This window comes from Heterocephalus glaber, unplaced genomic scaffold (assembly GCF_053883595.1).
Source record: "Heterocephalus glaber isolate CG9 unplaced genomic scaffold, H.glaber_assembly_v1.0 deba00001687, whole genome shotgun sequence".
Lineage (NCBI taxonomy): Eukaryota > Metazoa > Chordata > Mammalia > Rodentia > Bathyergidae > Heterocephalus > Heterocephalus glaber.
In genome coordinates this window covers 18,456,757-18,476,077 of record NW_028258412.1, presented here as the reverse complement: position 1 = coordinate 18,476,077, position 19,321 = coordinate 18,456,757, and the positions used below count along the sequence as shown (strand labels likewise).

At 46.0% G+C, this 19,321-nt stretch overlaps 2 pseudogenes; both read left to right on the top strand.

Annotated features, from left to right (window-relative positions):
* The first annotated feature begins 326 nt into the window (after window positions 1-326).
* On the top strand, window positions 327-1,194 carry LOC147822018 (PRAME family member 12 pseudogene; annotated as a pseudogene).
* A 6,748-nt stretch (window positions 1,195-7,942) lies between these two features.
* Window positions 7,943-19,321, top strand: part of LOC101723203 (thioredoxin domain-containing protein 9-like) — a 77,004-nt pseudogene continuing 65,625 nt past the window's right edge.

The window sequence follows — 19,321 nt, the reverse complement described above, 5'->3', positions numbered from 1 at the left end:
CAATTTAATTCAGTTATACCAAAGGCTACAACTGGGTCTAGAAGAAAACTACTACCTGAGCAATTTCTACCAGCTGTGGCTCAAAGTCTAGAAAAAAGTGATTTGAGCAACACTGGTATTTGAAGAGCTGTTATTCATCATAAAATCTTTCAGGGAAAGTTTGGAAAGCAGTATCTGAAATGGAGATGGGATCAAAATGTTAATAAAACCTTCTGAGAGCCAGCCAGGATCCTTAAGACTAGAGTCACTGCCTGGTTTCCTGGGAGGCCTGAGGACCGCATGATCATCCTCCATGTCTGGACTCTCAGCCTTGGAGATCCACCAGAATGAGCACCCAGTCCCCACCCACACTCCTGCAGCTGGCAGTTCAGAGCCTGCTGAGGGACAAGGATGTGGCCGTTGGGGTTCTGGAAGACTTTCCAGGAGAGCTCTTCCCACCACTCTGCAAGGAGGCCTTCACCAGGGGGACACACAGAGGTCCTGAAGGCCGTGGTGCTGGCCTGGCCCTTTTCCTGGCTCCCCCTGGGGACACCGATGAGCATCATGAAATCAGAGATGTCAGACACTCGATTGAATGTTGTCCAGCTGGAGAAGAGGAACCTACAGAAATTACAAGCTGTGCTAGATGAGCTTGATCTTCTGCTGGCTCAGAAGTTTGTCCCGGATGTGGAAACTGCACATGCTAGACATGCGGGACTGCCTCCAGAACTTCCGGAGAGCCTGGGCTAGAAACCTTGTAGAAGCCTGCTCTTCAGAGGCTATGAGGAGAAGAGAAACAAGCGTGGACCAAGGGTAGCAAGAGAAGCAGCCCCTCAAGGTGATTTTAGGCCTTTGGCTCAGTCAGGATGATCTGACTCCACTCCAATGCTACCTTCTCAAGTGGGCCCAAGAGAGGAAAAGGTCTGGTACAGCTGGATTGTGTGAACCTGCGCATTGGGATGACATGCCAACAAAGGGCTACGGAGATCCTGGAAATGGTGAACCTTGATTCCATGCAGGAGCTGGGTGTGGGTTTCTGCTGGACACTCTCCACCCTGGCTCATTTTGCCCTTACCTGGGGCAGATGCAAAATCTTCACACGCTACTTCTCTGCGGCATCTGTGTACCTGTGTTCTTTCTCCAGAGAAGAGAGTAGGTGGTCACCAATTTCTCCTCTCCGTTTCTTAAGTTTTACTGCCTACAGGAGATTCATATGGACTCTCTCCTTCCTGGAAGGCCACCTGGACCACATGCTCAGTTGCCTGGTGTCCCCCTAGGAGGCCCTCTCATTGCCTGTCAGCTCTCCTGCTCAGACTGGCACCAGTCATCTCGGCGTCCAACCACCAGACAGCTAAACATGTGGGTCTGAGTTGCATCACATTGACTAAATTTAGTTCTGAGGCCCTCCAAGTTCTGGATAATGTTGCAGCTGCCCTGTCCACCCTACACTTGCAGAAATGTGGTCACAGATGCCCACCAGTATGGTAGCCTGTCTTCTCTGAACCACTGCTCCCAGTTCACTACCTTCAAACCCCATGAGGAGCTCCATATCCATAGCCATGCTGGGGAACCTGGCCACACCATTGCGCTGAGCAAGTTAAGCCTGGTGCTGTACTCTATTCCTCAAGAGGTATATGATCCCCATCATGGTGCCCACCAGATGAGACCGGACCAGGGTCTGTGCCCAGGAGGATCAAAAAGCCATTAAACTATGCCAGGATAGTCCGGTTCAGTGCTGGTCATTGTGGTCTCTGATAACTATTACCTGTGCCCTTCCTGCATCCCTGTCTAGTTGGATGCACACATCCTGTGCTTTCTTCTGGGCACCAGGAACACAACACCCTTGGCTTCATTTTGAGAAAAGGACAGGTCAGACAGCAGGCAGCAAACTTGGAAAATCAAAGTACAAGTGACCTTGGTGAATTTGGGTGCTAGACATGGTCAGAAATAGGAATGTGAGTTTCTAGGTCTAAATTCATGCTTGAGACAAATGTGTGGATGAATGTTAAATGATCACAAATAAAAAGAATTGCATGTAAAAAAAAATAACATCTAGATTATTGCAATGGTGAGACCCAAGGATTTAGGGTAGACACCGAGGGGCTCCAGTGCACAAGTGCTTTCCATTGTGTTTGAGGCCACAGAGCCGTTCTGCATGTGCCCCAGCTCCCTGAAGTCAGCCGGTAACTGGGCATTTCTCCACTTTCTGAGGTTTCTTGTGCAACTTGAAATCAGGAGCAGACCATTTCCCTAGTTACCTCACCTTGTCCCATCTTGAGTCTCACTGGCCTCCCTGTACCCCTTATAATCTGAAATCATTGAGACCAATCAGGGCACAACAAGAGAAATTAAATTCCCAGCATGGTCAGAATATCATTTCCTACACAAACACAAGGTTGCTCCTGAGATGGCCCCCCATTCTCAGCATGGTCCTGATGACCCCCATTCAATCCTGACTCTCTTCTTTGGCTTTAGAAGGACCTCATGCCTGAGCAACCCCCATGAGCTGTGGACCATGTCTCTAGAACAATGGAAGGGACTCAAATCTTTGAAGGGTGCATATCCTTTTCAGTCCGTTTCTGAAAAATTTGTAATGGAATGTTTCCCTTCAGGGAAACTAAGTCTGAAATAAGGCTCCTGACATAGAACCCCCAGCCAGCAAATGGAGTCACTGCACCATCACCTTAGACACTAAGCCTGGTTAGGGTGAAGCTCCTGGTGCCTTTGCCTGAAGAACTTCCTCTAATCTTTGGTGACAGTGCATGCACTAATGTGGCTTCTTGAAGGCACTGACCAACATTTTTGCTAGCTGACAACAAGCTCTGAAAAATTAATCACTTTGGTTGAAGGCAAACAACTCTATGCCCACAGAATCACACAGGAGAATTATAGGGCACAGATTCTCATATCGAGAACCTAAATTAACGAGAATTGTGGTAAAATTAACAGAGGCCATGGAAAGCTTTAGAATGAGAAGCTATTAACAGGTAATCAGGATCAAAGCTGACATAATTTGGACAAAACTGTAGCCCCACTTGGGGTAAGACAATTATACTGAAGAACTAACTCCAATGCTTAGCTTACTAATTACACAATACTGCCTTAGCTGGTTACTCAAACTGTTGCCATTTCTGTCCTTTAAAATCTTATTCCACACATTTTTCTTTATTGATGTCTAGAAGTAAAGGATGAACTTCTAGGAGAAAGTGCATGATATCTACTAGGTATAGGTGATATTTCTAGAGTCTTCTATTTCAGGTATATACTCAAGAGGAGACTTGGTATTGAAGGATATACAGCTATTTTGTTTACTTTTACTTTTTAGAGACAGGGCCTCACTATATTGTTTAGGCTGGCCTTGAACTCACCATGTAGCCCAGGATGGCCCCCTGAACTTGCAATGATCCTCCTGCCTCAGCCTCCCGAGCGCTGGGATTACAGTCATGTACCTTCACACCTGGCAATACAACTATTTTTGGACACTAGTGGTGCCAATGCCATACTTCACATGGCCCCATGGAGAAGTGAATTTGCAGTAAAAAAAAAAATTCAAGAAAATTCAATTTTGAACTAGAATATAGAATTAGAGTCCCCAAAGGATTCTACCCATCCATAACCTGGATCTGCTCACACCAGTTCCCACTGTAAGGAACCCATGTGGTCACTGCTGAAAAGGCAAACAAGTCTTCAAGTTCTACATATGGGCCTCAGAGTTTGTGCCCATAGAAATCTGCAGTTTTCTTGGGAGCCGCACACTGTGTGGAGCTGTCCCCACGAGGTCACCGTATCTCCTTTTCCTGAGCATGGTGGCTTCCAAGAGTAGAGAGGACATGTCCACCTAATGCTGTCCTCCAGTCACAGCACTGGTAGATAAGGGATTAAAACCAGGTCAGTTTTGCCAGTTGAAGGGCAGGCCCAGCCCCAGCCTGGCGAGACTATTCCCCTCCAGCAAAGGACTCAGCCCAGCAGGACCTGGAGATCTGAGAGCAGATCTTCATGAAAACACAGGCACCAGAAAATAGAAAAGTGACCCCAATTGGATCATTCCAATTCCACTTAGTCTGATAGATTCCTTTTTTTTTTTTGTAAATGTACAATCATAGTTTCAGATACTGGAAAAGTAATGGATTTCAACTCACAGCTGCTTTGGAAAAATTTTCTAATTAGCCTCCAGTAGCTCAGTCACTTGGACAATGATGATTGCAAGACACCAGGAGAGAAGCCCCAGGGAAGTCCAGGGAAGAACCCAAGTGATTGTTTCCAGCTGCCACAAATAGAAATAGGTACGTGGCCAACCAAGCATGCTGCTTTACCATGTTCACCCATGGCAACAAAAATGAAAACTATCTGTGATTGACAATCAAGCACCCTGCCCAAAGGAGGCATATGGCATGGAAAGCAAGAAACTGGAAGAGAATCCAAGATCCTCCAATGCCCTCTGAACCTGTCTCATGGAGACATGTAACCCACTGTCATCAAATACACCTGAACACCAAAGCCAGAAACTCCCCAAATTAGGGTTTAAGTTTGACATGTTATCACTTCCTGAGTTTCTGATGGGAAGCTTGAAACTATAAGGGCTCCTTTTCCCTACTTACCTCACCCTTTCCAAGTCTCCCCAGCACTATTTTTGCCCTTATAATTTGAAATCATTGAGACCATCCAGGATATAATTCATCAATGAAAATAACTGCAGCATTGTCAGAATGTCCTTTCCTACGAACACAGAGCCAGAATTTCTCCAAAGAATGTTTCTCAACAGTGTCCTGATGGCCCCCAGCTCAAAATCCAGGCTCTTTTCCCTGTTCTAGAAAGACCTGGTGCCTGAACAATTCCCATCAGTCAAGGCACAGAGCTTATAAAAGTCATTGAAGCAGCTTAGTTGCTTTTGAAGGATGCATTTGATTCTTCACATTCCTCTGAAAAAACTCATGAAATGTTTCATTTTCCTTCCTATATGCTAAGTCTGAAACAAGTACCAATAGATGGAATAGTCAGCCAACAGCTAGTTTGCTACAATATCACCTTAGATCCTAAGCCTGGCTATGATGAAGCTCCTAGTCCCTTTGCTCCAAGAAGTTATCCTTCAGAAGATATTTCAGTACACCCAACTCTGCAAAGATCAAGGATCAATCCAGATCTTTGCTGGCTGACAGTGAGCTCTGGGAAGCACCATACCATTGCCTCAAGGACAACAGCTAGATGTCATCAGTAGACTAAGACCCAGAAACGTTGGGAACCTCAGCCACAATTGTCTCTGCTATCAGTATCTCCAAGTCCAAGCTAGAATTCAGGTAAAATTGAGAATGAGAAGGCAAAGCAACAGCAGTCAGGATCACAGGTCTCAGGAAAAGTGAAGAGATGATAGTTAATTATGTCAATTTGACTAAGAAACACTGACGTAGACTAAGTATAGTTCTGGGTGTGGAAGACCCACCCTAGGTAGCAGGATCGCCACCAGGATCTTATAAAAGCAAAAAGGTCGAGGAAGGCTTTCTTCCATTTCTTTTTCTTTTTTTCTTTGGTACCAGGGATTGAACTTGGGTCCTTGCGCTTGCTAGGCAGGTGGCAGAACCACTGAGCTAAATCCCTGGCCCCTTTTCTTCCAATTCTTCCAAGGAACTCCAGTCTTCACGTTCACCTCAGACATTTTCTCCTGGCTTCCAAAGCAGACCCTTCAGCTTTCCATTGCAGACCCTTCTATCTCCTGATGTGGACTTGCACAGAATGCTAGTGAGCTTCAGGCCTTCAAGTGTGCCCTTGGCTCCCCGGTGCACAGACTGACCTCTTGCACTCTTCCCCACCTGACTCTTTCGGCGGCCACTGTAAACCAATCTTGTCAATTCCTATACATTGGTATACCCTGTATCAAATCTGGGGCTCTAGTAAGCACTAGCTGATACAGAAGACTTCTAGGTCCATTTAATTTGCATCTGCAGGGGTTTGCCTGGGATAATTTAGCTGGTTGCCAAATCTGCTACCATTTCTGCACATTAAAAACTTACTCTGCACAGTTTATATTAAAAGTCTGAGTCTGCCCAATGGCCTACAATGGCTTGCCTGATGGGCCAGCAGTTGGTGTTTGGGAAAGGAACATCTCCTACGCCACCGGTTGGAGTGGAGGTCTCGATCCGTGAGGCAGAAATTAATCTAAGGGAAAAAACTAATTTCCCTTTCATCAGTGATCTGTTTTGTTCCCTTGTTGCTAGGACCCTGCTCGTGTCAGTGCTCTCCACTCCACTGTTCCCTGCACCCCTTGCCCCTTCAAAAAACTATGTTCAATAAACAGTAACAAGCTCAGTGCCTTAGCCTAATAAGATTTTGACTGTCCTGGGCTCCCCATTTGTGTATTAAGATCTGGTCTTGGTCTTACTACTATCCTGCCGCCATATCCTTGGTCAGGTGATTGGGAGTTTGCACAGCTTCCAATAGTGGTGTTGCTAGACCTTCAGAGTCACACACTTCTGCAGCAATGAGTACATACCATTCACTAGATACAGGCAGTTTTTCTAGAGTGGTCTCAGGCAAATAGCACCTAAAGGAGACTTTATATTGAAAGACCCACAGCTACATTTAGGCATGAGGCACACCAGTGGTGTACTTCACATGGCCCCACGGAGAATCAAAATTGTGCAAAGAATTGTTGCGAGAAAATGCCACTGAGACGTAGATCATAGAACTTGAGCCTCCAAGGTTGAGAACCGTCTACAGCATGGTCCTGCTCAGCAGACTTCCCACTCTCAGGACCCATGTGTTTCCTCCTGAGAAACCAGAACTCATCATCCAGACATGGGCTGCAGAGTCTATAGCCACAGGGTCTTCCAGACCCAGCTGAACTTTCCCTCTCAGAGTCCACATCACTATTAGGTACTCACCACATACATTTAGCTAAAGTTATAGATGAAGCCAATGACGTTAGGTCACAGTGAACCTCAAGTGAAAACTGACACTGCTGCTATGGCTGACACACACTGGAGAATCACCCAGACCCCTCATGATGGCTGCCATATTGGACCACATTCCATTCCACTGCTTCAGGACCAGAGGGAGACCTCTCCCAAGATGTTCTCTTCAATTTCCTTCAATTCCCTTGAATGCTATCCTTAATGCTTGCGGAAGTAACTGAAAATGATGTATCTAGCCAGGCATGATTTAGTAAGGTTGCTATAGAATATGCTCATTCTCTTTCCAGACAACATCATGAATACTGCAAAGATCAAAACACATCAATGTTCCATCTATAAGGGCTGAGATAATATCTATAGCTTCTTGTTTTGGTCTTGCTTCTCTCCATTTGCTTTGACCTGCCAACCCCAACCCTCTACTTCTCCAAATCAATCAAGATACTTAATACCCAAGGCTAATGGCAAACCATCATTTCTACAGAGTCAATAAAATTAGAAGACTCTCAGATTTACACGATAGGGATGGGAAGGTGGATGTCCACAAAGACCATGTACAGTGAGCCAGTAGGAGCCCTTCATAATCAGGTGTGATTATAGGGTTGATAACATCCCAGAGCACTGAGATCTTAGTACACAGAGATCTACTTTTGAAAATTTTAGTATTTAAAAAATTTGGCTGATTGAAAACATACAAGTTAATGTATGAGTTTGTCTCCCCCCAAATGACAGCTGGAACCAGGCAAGGGACTTATAGTAACATCTGAGCCCTGACATGTAAACACGCCATAAGCTGTTTGCAAGAACCACAGGAAGAGTCAGTGTTGGTCAGAGGGATCGGATCCACAGAGCTACAGGGAGAGGCAAGTCCAGTGCAATAAGGTTAGAACCTAGGTTCTTGCAGGTTCAAGACTTCACCTCAGGCAACTGGTGAAGACTAGGCCATAGAATCATAATGATCAGGTGAGCTTGGAGACAATGGGGCAGCATCTCTACTGATGTAGGAACCACATGAGTAACTATAGGCCACTCATCAAGTGGGACGACAGGCTCACGAAAACATGTCGGGCTATCTTATGTTCACTGAGCAGGTACGCTGGGGCTTCTGACTCTCCCATAAAGTCAACTTTTTTTGTAATGAGTATTTAGCTGAAACGTTTTCAACCACACCTTGTGGTTTAGGCAAGACCTAAAATAGAATAGGCTGCCTTCTTAATCTGAAGTCACCAAGTTTAACAGGGTATAGTAGTAATCAAAATTCCCTGCATGTTCAGAATATCAATTCCCACAATCCTGCAGGGAGGGTCAACAGAGAATGTTCCTCATTTCTACCATGGTCCTGATGACCCCAGCTCAAAACTCCAGACTCCTCACTGGGCCTAGAAGGACCTTCTGGCTGAGCAATTTCTACCAGCTGTGGCTCAAAGTCTAAAAAATGATTTGAGCAATGTAGATATTTGATTGTTATGGTTATTGAGAAATTCATCATAAAGCATCTTTCTTTCTGTAGTGTTCAAGTCTGTGGTAAGGGCTGTGGGACAGAACCCTCAGTCAACAAATAGCATTGCTGCAATATCACCCGAGACTCTAACCTGGGTAGGAAGAATGCCTCAGTGGCTTTGCCCCTAGAAGGTATCCTCATCTTTTCAGAATTTGCTGGCATTGAAATGGCTTAAGGCATTGATCCAGACTTTTGCAGGGTGACAGTGGGCTTTGAGAACGAGCTCAAGGAAAACAGGATCTTGTGTGAGATTTGAAAGGTGCATGGATCATTTCCCTGGGAACCTCAGCCACAACTTTTTATTTCCTTAGAAACCGTGAAAAGGTTTAAAATCACACACTGTGGCTAGCAGCCCAGATCAGAATTCGGAGACTATCTGCGAAAATTTCTGGCTCCATTTGAAGAAATTGAAACAAATTTGAGACAGGGCGATTTTAGCCAACAAACAGGAGTTCTTGTCTCTTTTTTTTTGGGGGGGGGCAGGGGTACTGGACATCAAACTCAGGACCCTACCCTTGCGAGGTAGGCACAGCACCACTGAGCTAAATCTCTGGTCCCAGGGGTTCCTGTCTTAGCTAGTCACTCAAATTGCTACCCTTTCTGTCCATTAAAATATTATTCAAAATTTTCTTTGCTTAGTCATTTTGTCCAAGAGTGATATGAATGTCTAGCCTGTTGTGTACCCTTACAGGCAGGCTTTCTCGAGTATTAATCGCAGCCACACACGGCCCAAGAAGAGGCATGAGTTGAAGATCTACAGCGACATTTGGGGTTGACAAGTGACCACACCATACTTGACATGGCCCCATGGAGAATGACGGTGCATTCAACTAATTTCCTAGAGAAAATACCATTCTGTGGTGTAGAAGTAGAACTAGAATTATGAGTCTTGCACATTCACATAAATTTCCAGTCTCCCACTCAGGATTTCATTTGTCAGAAATTCAAACCTGTGAACTTTTTTCTGTTGGTTAGCAAAAAAGCAGGTAGCTGGAAGGTAGAGAAGTCTGGTGTCTTCCACCATGGGAGGGGGTAGGGGAAACTCATGGCCTTTGTTTTCCTTGCTATGCGATCTGTAGTTAGGTAACACCTCCAGCCTTCTAAGACCACCTGAGTTCCTCATGTACATTATGAGAAACTGGGGCCATTTTAAAGGCTGCTACTACTGTGGAGAGACTTGTGACAGAACTGCAGTAAGCTGGGCCCTTCACCTGGGATGTGCCCCGTGGTAAAGTGGCAAGACACTGGCAGCAAGACTGCCCTCTCCTCAGAAGGGGGGGAGAGGCCACCTGCTCCCATGTTGGCTGCCCTGAAGGTGCTGGAAGTCTCCAAAGCCCCACTCAACAAAGTGAACATCACCCTGGATGAGCCTCGGGCAATTCTTGAAGTAGCTGGTAAAAATACTAGAACTGATTCTCACTCAGGGTGTCCTAGTTTTCCCAGGATGTCCTACCCCATTATTAGGAAGAGACTGTTTCTTTAGGGACAACTATCTCCCACAAAAAATTCATCCCTTTTTGTGGGATCAGGCCCAAGATGGTGCTAAAAGTTGCTTTGTTAAAAGACCTTATTCCTAGATTTCGACTTCCCAAGTCACTCCAGAGTGTTCGTGGACCTCCTTTCATCTCCAGAGTGACACAGAAGTTTCATGAGCCTTAGGAGTAGCTTATTACCTTCACACCTCTTGGCATCCTCAGGCATCAGGAAGGTTGAAAGGGCCAGTTTACATATTAAAACCACCTTGGCAAAACTATGCCAAGAAATCTCAAGAGTCTTGGCTGAAATGGTTACCTATTGCTTTACTAAGGATCTGAATTGCCTGAAGCCTCGTGCAGGACTTATGAGCATGAAGAGTCTCAGGCCACTGCAGACCAACTGAATCAGAAGTCCTAAGCAAGGCTGCAATCTGGGTCTGCACAGATTTTGGGTGATTCTGATGAAACCTCATTTAAGAACAAGTGTGTTCTGAAGGCAGTGGAACAGCTGAATCCACTCAGGAAACCATGTTCAGCTCCAGGTACTAAGGATGCACACCAGGCTCTGAGCAGAGTTCTGGCATGCTTTCTGGGGAAGGGCTAAGCAGAAGAGAAACATCAGACAAAAACAGATGGAAGGCCACAGGGTGAAAGACTCTTTGTACCTATTTGGCACATAATTATTTCCTCACTGCAAACAAAGGTAGACTCATTCTGTAAAGTGGTAAGATCGAGGGACTAAGCCAGGGATGGTGGCATGCATCTGTAGTCCCAGCTAGCGAGGAGGCATTCCCAGAGTTGGCAAGTTACAAGGACATACTTCTTGGGTTCCTGTGTCAAGATTAAATCTGTTCCTTTTGAGACTCTACAGGATCAAGAAATGAAGTAGATAAGAGACCTGTGACCAATACTCCTATGAGCCTTTGGAAGACTTACAAACTCTTCAGGAAGAATAAGAGGTCCATTCAGGATGGGTTAGATAAGTTCATTTGGCCTAAATATATTCTCACATCTATACTATATCTCTTAAATCAAAGTTAGGTTTTTCTTTTTTTTCTAATGCTTATACCATTTTCCAATGGGGGAACTAATGTTTTCCTTGACTGGGCCCAGCAGCATGCCAAAAGCATTCATAAAAATGTGTGCTGCACTTGTGGACAATTGCCTGCTTCTAGAACACCTAGGCTATCATGGGTGGATATCAAATTTACAGGAGATGATTGGATAAAACTTCAAAATTTTATACAACAGCTACAAAGAACAGCAACAATTTTAAAGCTTGCAACCAGGTCTTAAGTCTCTCAATAGCCAATAAATGAGACTTCATCCAAAAGGGCCACAGGAAGAATTTTTCTCTAGCCAACATGAAACTGACATTCAGATATGGAAAGAGAGAGGTCTTGATCTACACCACACTTCCAAAACCCCCTTGATGGAAGGTAACCATTGGTTTACAGGTAAATATTTTCAGATTTGGGATGAATATATTTGGCTGATATCTACTATGCGACAACTCAGCCAACTACGTACCTGCCTTCATTTCTTCAGAGAAGAGAGCAATTGGTCACCACTTTCACGCTTAAGTTTCATTGCATGCAAGGGATTTGTATGGACTCTGTCTTCTCCCTGGAAGGCCACCTGGACCCTGTGCTCAGGTGCCTGGCATCCTCCTTGGAGACCCTCTCATTACCTCCCTGCAGGCTCTCACGCTCAGGCTGGAAGTGGCTGCCCCAGTGTCTAAGCACCAGAGAGCTAAAACACTTGGATCTGAATGGCATCAGGCTGACTGATTTTAGTCCTGAGGCCCTCCAAGTTCTACTGGATAACATTGCAGCCGTGCTGACCACCCTGCACTCACAGGAATGTGGTCACAGATGCCCACCTGCGTGCCAGCCTGCACTAGGCCACTGCTCTTAGCTCACTACCTTCAAACCCCATGAGGAGCTCCACATCCGTAGCCATGCTGGGGAACCTGCTTGACCACACTGCCACGCTGAGCAAGTTAAGCCTGGTGCTGTACTCTGTTCTTTATGAGGCTTCTGATCACCATCCTGGTGCCCACCAGATGAGACCAGACCAGGTCTGATGTGGTAAGGAGGATGAAGAAGCCGTTAAACTATCACAGGACAGTCTGGTTTCATGCTGGTCATTGTGGTCTGTGGTAACTGGGGATTCTATTACCTGCATCCTGCTCGGTACCCTGTGTCTTTATTTAGTGGGATGCAGACATCCTATGCTTCCTTCCGGGCACCAGGAACTCAGAGCCCTTGTTTCACTGAGTGAGAAAAGGACAGGTCAGACAGCAGGCAGCAACCTTGGACCTGGGTGCTAGACATGGTCAGAAATAAGAATTTGATTTTCTACATGTAAAGTCATGCTCAAGAGGTGAGAGGGCCTGGCCCCTGAATGGATGAATGTAGAGAAATAATCAGAAATAAAGAATTGCACGTCAACAAAAATTGCAAAGATAGGGTGACAACACACACCAATATCTTATCCTTGTCTTGCCACTAATGGGCATCTCTGCCTTCTTGTTGTACTTGTTTTTGCCCCTTGTGCAGCCCAGGGGTCTATATAACCACATGTGGTTTGGGAACACTGAAGCAACTCACCCAGCATGGAGGCTTCCTGCCTTCCTCACTGGCCAGGCCATTGCGTGCTATACTCCAGAGTCAGCAGCACTGTACAAAAACGCAGCCATTGCACAGTTGGCTGAACCCTGAGATGCATGTATTGTGAGATCCTCATAGGACTGGAGTGGCCACTCACAAGAAATACTGTCTGCGTCCCAGAACTCCTGGCTTGAATCTGACAGTGTTAGGAGCACCTACACCTCTCATAAGATGACATACTAGAGACTGACCTTCACTAGCAACTGGGATGGCCAGAACTTTTCCATATATTTCCCACCTCACTTTCTGCTCTTTGCATAGAAATAAGCCCAGCTCAGACTTGTGATTTGACAGAAGCATTCCCTGGGCATCTAAAGGCAAAGAAAATTATGAATCAAAATATCAAAATCTCAGTTGAAATCCAGCCTTCCCTGCTAGTTGGTTGTTTTCAATACAAACACACAGCTGAGCCCTGGAGCTTCCAGGACACCTGGTCCTGCTAGGATCCCCAGAGCTCTGCTGGCTGCATCCGCATCTCCTTGTTCTCGCAGATCCATCAGGCTGAGTATGCCATGGAGCTCACTGCCTCCGTACAAGCTGGCCAAGGAGAGCCTGCGGAAGAGTGAGACCACAGCCTGCCCTGCTCTGGAGGACCTGCCACCTTGATCTTCCATGAAATGTTCACAGAGCCCTTCACGGGGGACACAAAGTGCTCTTGAAGGTGGTGGCACAGGCCTGGCCATTCCCCTCCCTCCCTTTGGAGTCCCTGAAGGAGATAAGGAAACCAGGGAGCCGACAGACTGAACTGGAGCAACTCCAGCTGGAGGAGAGAAACCTACAGACATCGTAAGTTGTGCTGGATGGGCCTGATATGCTGCTGGCCTAGGTTTGCCCCAGGTGCCTGAAGACCCCCTGCCCAAGACACTGGCAACCTTTACCCTCAGACTAGAAACATCTGTCCCAGTACCGAGCATCAGTCATCCAGGAGGCCCGGATCTGAGTGGAGTCAAACTGAATAAATTTAGTCTCAAGCCCCGTCATTTCTGCCGGAGAAACTTGCAGGTGCCCTGACCACCCTGGACTTGGAGTCATGTTGGATGAACAATTCCCAGATCAGTGCCATGCTGCCTGCCCTCAGTCGCTGCTTCCCAGCTTCTCCCTCCTGGACCTCAGCCAGAGCTTCCTGATTAAGCCCTCTGCAATCCTCCTGGGTTGCTCTGGTCTAACACCTCCTATTGTCTGCAAAAGTACAGATCAGCGACAGCTGCTCCTAGTCAGTGTATCTGAGCTTTCATCTGGCTCCTGTTGACAAGACCACCCTCATTCCCCTGTCCCTGGAAGGCCACGTCTGGGAGGAGAACACCCTGGTGCCCCTGCAGGTCAAGTTGCTCAGGCAGGAGCCTTGCAGGATGCAGCACGTGAAACTGGGATACGCAGCCTTCACCTAGCATTGGGCTCCTTCTTCCTCATCCTCCAACTCAACAAGTCCCTACCCTGCCTGTTTCTGTTTTCAGTGAGGATGTCAGGAAGTTTTGCATGGCTTTCTGCAGCAGTTGTCACTGGAGAACAATGGCCTCAACCAAGAGGTCATAAAGCCAGACGCACCAGACAGATGGCTCACCAGCCACAGTACACAGACCCCCTCAGAACCTAAGATGCAAGTCTGTGCAGATTCCCTCTAGGGCACCCTGGGGTCCACTCGGCATGAGCGACACAGCCCATGGCCCTGACTCCAGGCTTCATTCTGGGAATGTCCTGAAGCCTCCCCCACTTTATCCAATGACATAACCAAGGAGGGATTTATCTGACCCTTCCTGCGCCTAGTACAGTTGGGATTCTTAAACTGTGTTTCTCTGTTGTCTTATGGCCCAGCAGGGCTTATTTCTGTGCAAATACTCCTGGAACTACCATAGGACGGTATTAAAAACCACCTTTTCCACTAGGTCACTTGCTCAGAAAAGGCCATGGTATCATCTTAATTACTTGTCATTTTCCTTCAAGCAGAAATGTCCTTGGCAAGACACATTTTTTATTTCCCTCTCCACAGACAGAATCAGTCCCTGGTGCCACCACTTCAGTGTGCACCTAAGAATGTCACCTTCTGCTTCACCTTCCCCAGGAGATTCCTTCGGTCTCTTCCAAGTATAGGTGAGTTCAGAACCTTCAGACTGGAGGTTGGCATTTATTCACCCCATTCTCCTACATACTCAGCCTCAGAGGCTGAAGAGGGACACTAAGGGGGCATGTCTGTCTCTAACATGGAAAGGCATAGGTCCTGAACAACAGAATGTGTCTGGTGATTTTGCAGCAAAATGTTTCAAAGACACAGGCCTGATGCAGGACACTGGAATTCAGAACTCATGTCTAGGGAGGCCAAGTCATCAGTAGGGTGCAACATGGTCTAACCTCTTCCTCTGCCCAATCCTGCCTCTTACACTCTTCTTTAGATGGTGATTCCTAATAACCATGTGATCTTAAACATCTTGCTCCAGTACAAGGCCATAAATAGAGGCCAAGGGTTCTAAGAACATGCAGAGGCCCCAAGGGCAGGCATGTCCTGCTAACCTGTGTTCCTGGAGCCCTCGCTTTCTGTACATGAAATGTGAGTTTGGAATCTACTCTTGGCAGCAGCATGCAGGTCCTGGAAAGGCCAGGATGGCTCTGCACATGGAGACCCACAGGATGGGTACTGATGCAGCCCAGGCTTGGTCTCCAACAGCCTCTCAGAAGCCACCACCAGGAGAGGAGGAACCTGATCCCTCCTGGCATTGGATGAGACCTGGGCATTTACACCCTCTCTGCCTGGGTACAACTCTGAAGACTTGGGTTTCGAAGAGAGACACATCTTTGCTATGAAATAAAGCAAAAACCATCAACAGTAAGATAAGCAGAATTGCTTCTCTCTTTATGCCTGATATTTTTTAATATATTCCTTTCTAGAAGAACTCCAAACTGCGTTCCATAATTTCTAAAGGATTTTCACATTTTCAGGGGTTAAGGGATGGTTATTTGAACACTCATTCTCTTTTCCATTATAGTCTCACAAATTTGTCTTCCTAGAACACATCTGGATTTGTACTCTGGTACTCATGAAAGTGCTCATTAACCAAAGAGACGTGAGCAGGTCGTGCCATATGGCTTGCTCAGAAGCCCCACCAAGCATAGCACTTTCCGTATTCTGCCTATACCATATCAAACAACTCAAAAATAAAATTTCTACAAAATCTATTCCCTTGGTTTCTGCAGCTGCTGAAATAGGCAAGAGTAGATCCATACTCACTGACAGTTCAATATATAGAAGATCTACTTTCTAGCATGGTGATACCCTTTAACCAAGGGAGCCATGTCAGTCAAGAGTCGAGAACAGGACGAATGTGGAGGGGGACAAAGCCATGTGTCACACCACACATGGAGAATCAGAGTGACATCTGTGTAGGCGCTAAGCCCCAGGCCTACGTTTCTGCTATGGAACATGGGATTCTTCCACGTCAGCCATAGTCTAACTGAAGGAAATCCTTGGAATAATATTAATCACATCCACGGTGGATACTTTACTCCATAAAGGAAGAAAGAATACTTAATTCCAAGATTCCACAGGAGTACAGTGAGAAGGTGAATGGATTGAGGGATGGCTGCAGTGATCTCATTAAGTGGAGTAAATCTAGTCTTACAGAACAGCTTCTCTCTCAATGAGATAAGAAAACTCAGTCCGAGTAATTACTGTCTGCTAAAGTTCATCCCAACCTCCATGGGAAGGAGTTCGAGCACGGAGCCAAGATTTACTTGGACTAGATGAAGTCTGTCATGGAGTGAATACAGATGTGTGGCCTGACAACATCTACTGAACTCCTTCATGCTCTGGACAAAGCAGATCACAACTCAAAATGCTCTTGTCATCCATCTAGACTTTGAGTCATGGTGCAGTGCCTCTGACAAGTGCTCCAGGCACCCTTTATACTGAGATTGATCCACTTTGTGGTTCTCAGTGCTTATATCCAAAAGGCTGTTAGCTGCAGCCACAACATTTGTAATACAAAATAGGTTCGGCCTACTCCAACAGCATGCCTACCGGGTGCTTTGACCCTGGGAGAAGGGATGCATCAGAAATGTTGGAGCATTGTGACAGGTTGTATTGAAAACCCTTGGTACTTGAGGATTTGTTGCTGTATGGAGAAGTTTTGGGTCAAGGAGACAAACTCTCATACTGCATTGTTCCTGACCATGTCAAGAGATGAATGTCAGGAGAACATTAACTTGTTATGGGAAATGGATCTAGAAACTGGCATATTAGTGGGATCCTATGAGTGCTCTTAGCAATTTCCTGTATGTTTATGGAGAACGTATTTCAATGGGGCTCTAGCACCTAATTTCCTGAAGATCTCCTCAGGCAAACAGTATGGAGAAGTCTACTCAAGCATCTATTTGTGCTCATTTTGAGTCCCAGCTGCCTCGCTGCATCCCGGAGACTAAAGTCCATGGCTCTCTATTATGCAGTATTCTGATCTGTGCTGTTCCCTAATGCTGCTCCTTAGGTGACTGATCAGACCCTTGTCTTGTTGCACCTCTCATTTTTGTTGGTCCAGTTCTTGGAAATGTTGCAGGGCAACATCACTTATGTTCAGAGAGCTGTCAGACCCACTCACCGTTCAACTCGCCTGACCCTGGCTAGCAGAATATTGGCTGGAAAGAGCCACCAGGTCACACAGCTTACTGCATGTGCCCAGCCACGTGAAACTGCATTCTGCTCTGACCCTGTCTGAATATCAACCCTTTTAGGAGGCCTGAAGTGGTACTGAAATCATGGGATGAGCCTGTGAGATGACCAAGTCTTCATGGATCTTAGGCTTTAAACAGCTTGACCTGACTGGAGAAGGAGTGCTGCTATGGATTTGTCCTTGGAACTGCCATTTCTTAGACTTATGATCCACGTGTTCATCATGAGCATTGCTGCTTATGACTTGTTATTGCTTGATGGACTCCACAATTCCAGTACCATCATTGCTCTTAGCCAATCCATGAGCATGAAAACATGAAAGCAAGCAGATATTATTCAAGGACCAGTTTCCACAGAGCATCTTAGGTCCCAACTAAATAGGGCTAAATATGTTGGACTGCCTCCCTGACTGCTCCTTTAACGATGCTGTTGGACTTCGATATGACAGTTGGAAGAGAGGCTAGCATGGGTAACAATGTCTTTCATTGCTGAGCAGCTTTAACTAGCTCAAGGATGTCAATGGCAGGAGTTCAGAAGGCTCTCATTCTTAGACTGAATAAAGCCTTGGAACTGAGATGCTGCATTAACCATGGCCAGCATCCTCTTACATCAGGTCAGGAAGCTATGTTAAGGTTAACAGAGAGGCTATTTCTGGCCTGCCAGAGAACATGATTGGGAAAATGGCAGGAGACTCATTGTCAGTATGCAACTGGGTCAAGTTAGAATGTATGGAAGCTCACCTGTACTGGTGTTCTTACTAGGCCCCTTGACCCACTGGCTTACATCTGAATGCAGTGATTTTGTGGGACATCTTGGACCCTTAAGTGTCATTCCAACCCATATAGCCTTTCCTACTGGTTTATACTGGACTATGCTGAGTCGCAGCTTGAGTGTACATTCCATTTCCAAGCAGCCTTGATTCTTCAACTTCTTAGCCTGTGTTTCTGAGGCATTCCTGTGGATGCCTCAGGGACCAAACATTTTACCTTTGTTTTTCTCCATTGTATTCAGGAACCCAGGAGAAGCAGTTTACAGCATACCTCACGATCTAGGTATAATATTTTCTGATAGCTTGGTTAGTGTCAGTCTGGCTGTTTCACCATGGTATAGGGACTCAGGTGTACCTGGATCCTTTCAAGCCAGTACTGAGTCGTTGAGCTCATTGCATCTAGAAGCAAGAGAACCATACTCCCTCTTAGATTCTGGCTCATCACCCCTCACCTAGAGCAATCGTCTTGCAGTCATTCATTGCCATTGCCCGGGATACTTAGTGCCACATTGTGGTATGCAGAGTACAATAGGAGAAGTGGAGAATCTAAAGTGTCACATTATCTCAGAGCAGCTTCTTGTGTTTCTGGATCTTCCCTGACCAGTGGGCTACTTGAGCCATGTTTAGTCTTTCTCACCTTGACCAAACATTTGATATGGCATTTCAACTGAGGAATCTTGCAAACATCACCTTCCTAACTGATAACCCTGGTATGAAAGATGAAATCCTGAGAACTGCCATGGAGTCTGTTGATTAGACATTCACCAGACTGTTGAAGCAGCTCTGCTTAGATACAACTGAGAGAAGTGCATCATCACCTCACCTGGGTGTGTGCTGGGGGCTTACACTACTGCTAGCTTCTCATCATGCTATTGGTCATCAAATTTAAAAAATGGGCTTCTGTAAGGGAGCCTCATACCAGCATCATGTATTTAACCCATCATTGCCTGTCACCAACATCCCAGCCTGTCACTAAGAGCATTTGTGTTTTGCTATCAAGTTGAAGGGCTCAATATGTCTAAGGATACCACTCCTGAAGTGGTCCTAGACTCATGTCATGTAATTGACATTGTGACTCATGCTCAAAGAGATCCAGGACCACTGGAGGGCATGATCATTAATGACCTATATGGTGCTGTCATGCAAACCTGTGCTGTGAGTTATCTTTATCGCCACTTGATGCTCTCCACTGTGCAGATGATAGAACATCTTCCACCTGGAGCTTTGTACAGACAAAGCAACAATAAATACATGCAGCAGAGCACCACATGGATCAGTGTATGGTATGGCACCAGTGGATGATGATCAGGTAAGTCTTACAGAGTTTCCTGCCCGCCACTTAGTACTCTTGAGCTTTGTTCTGTGTCTG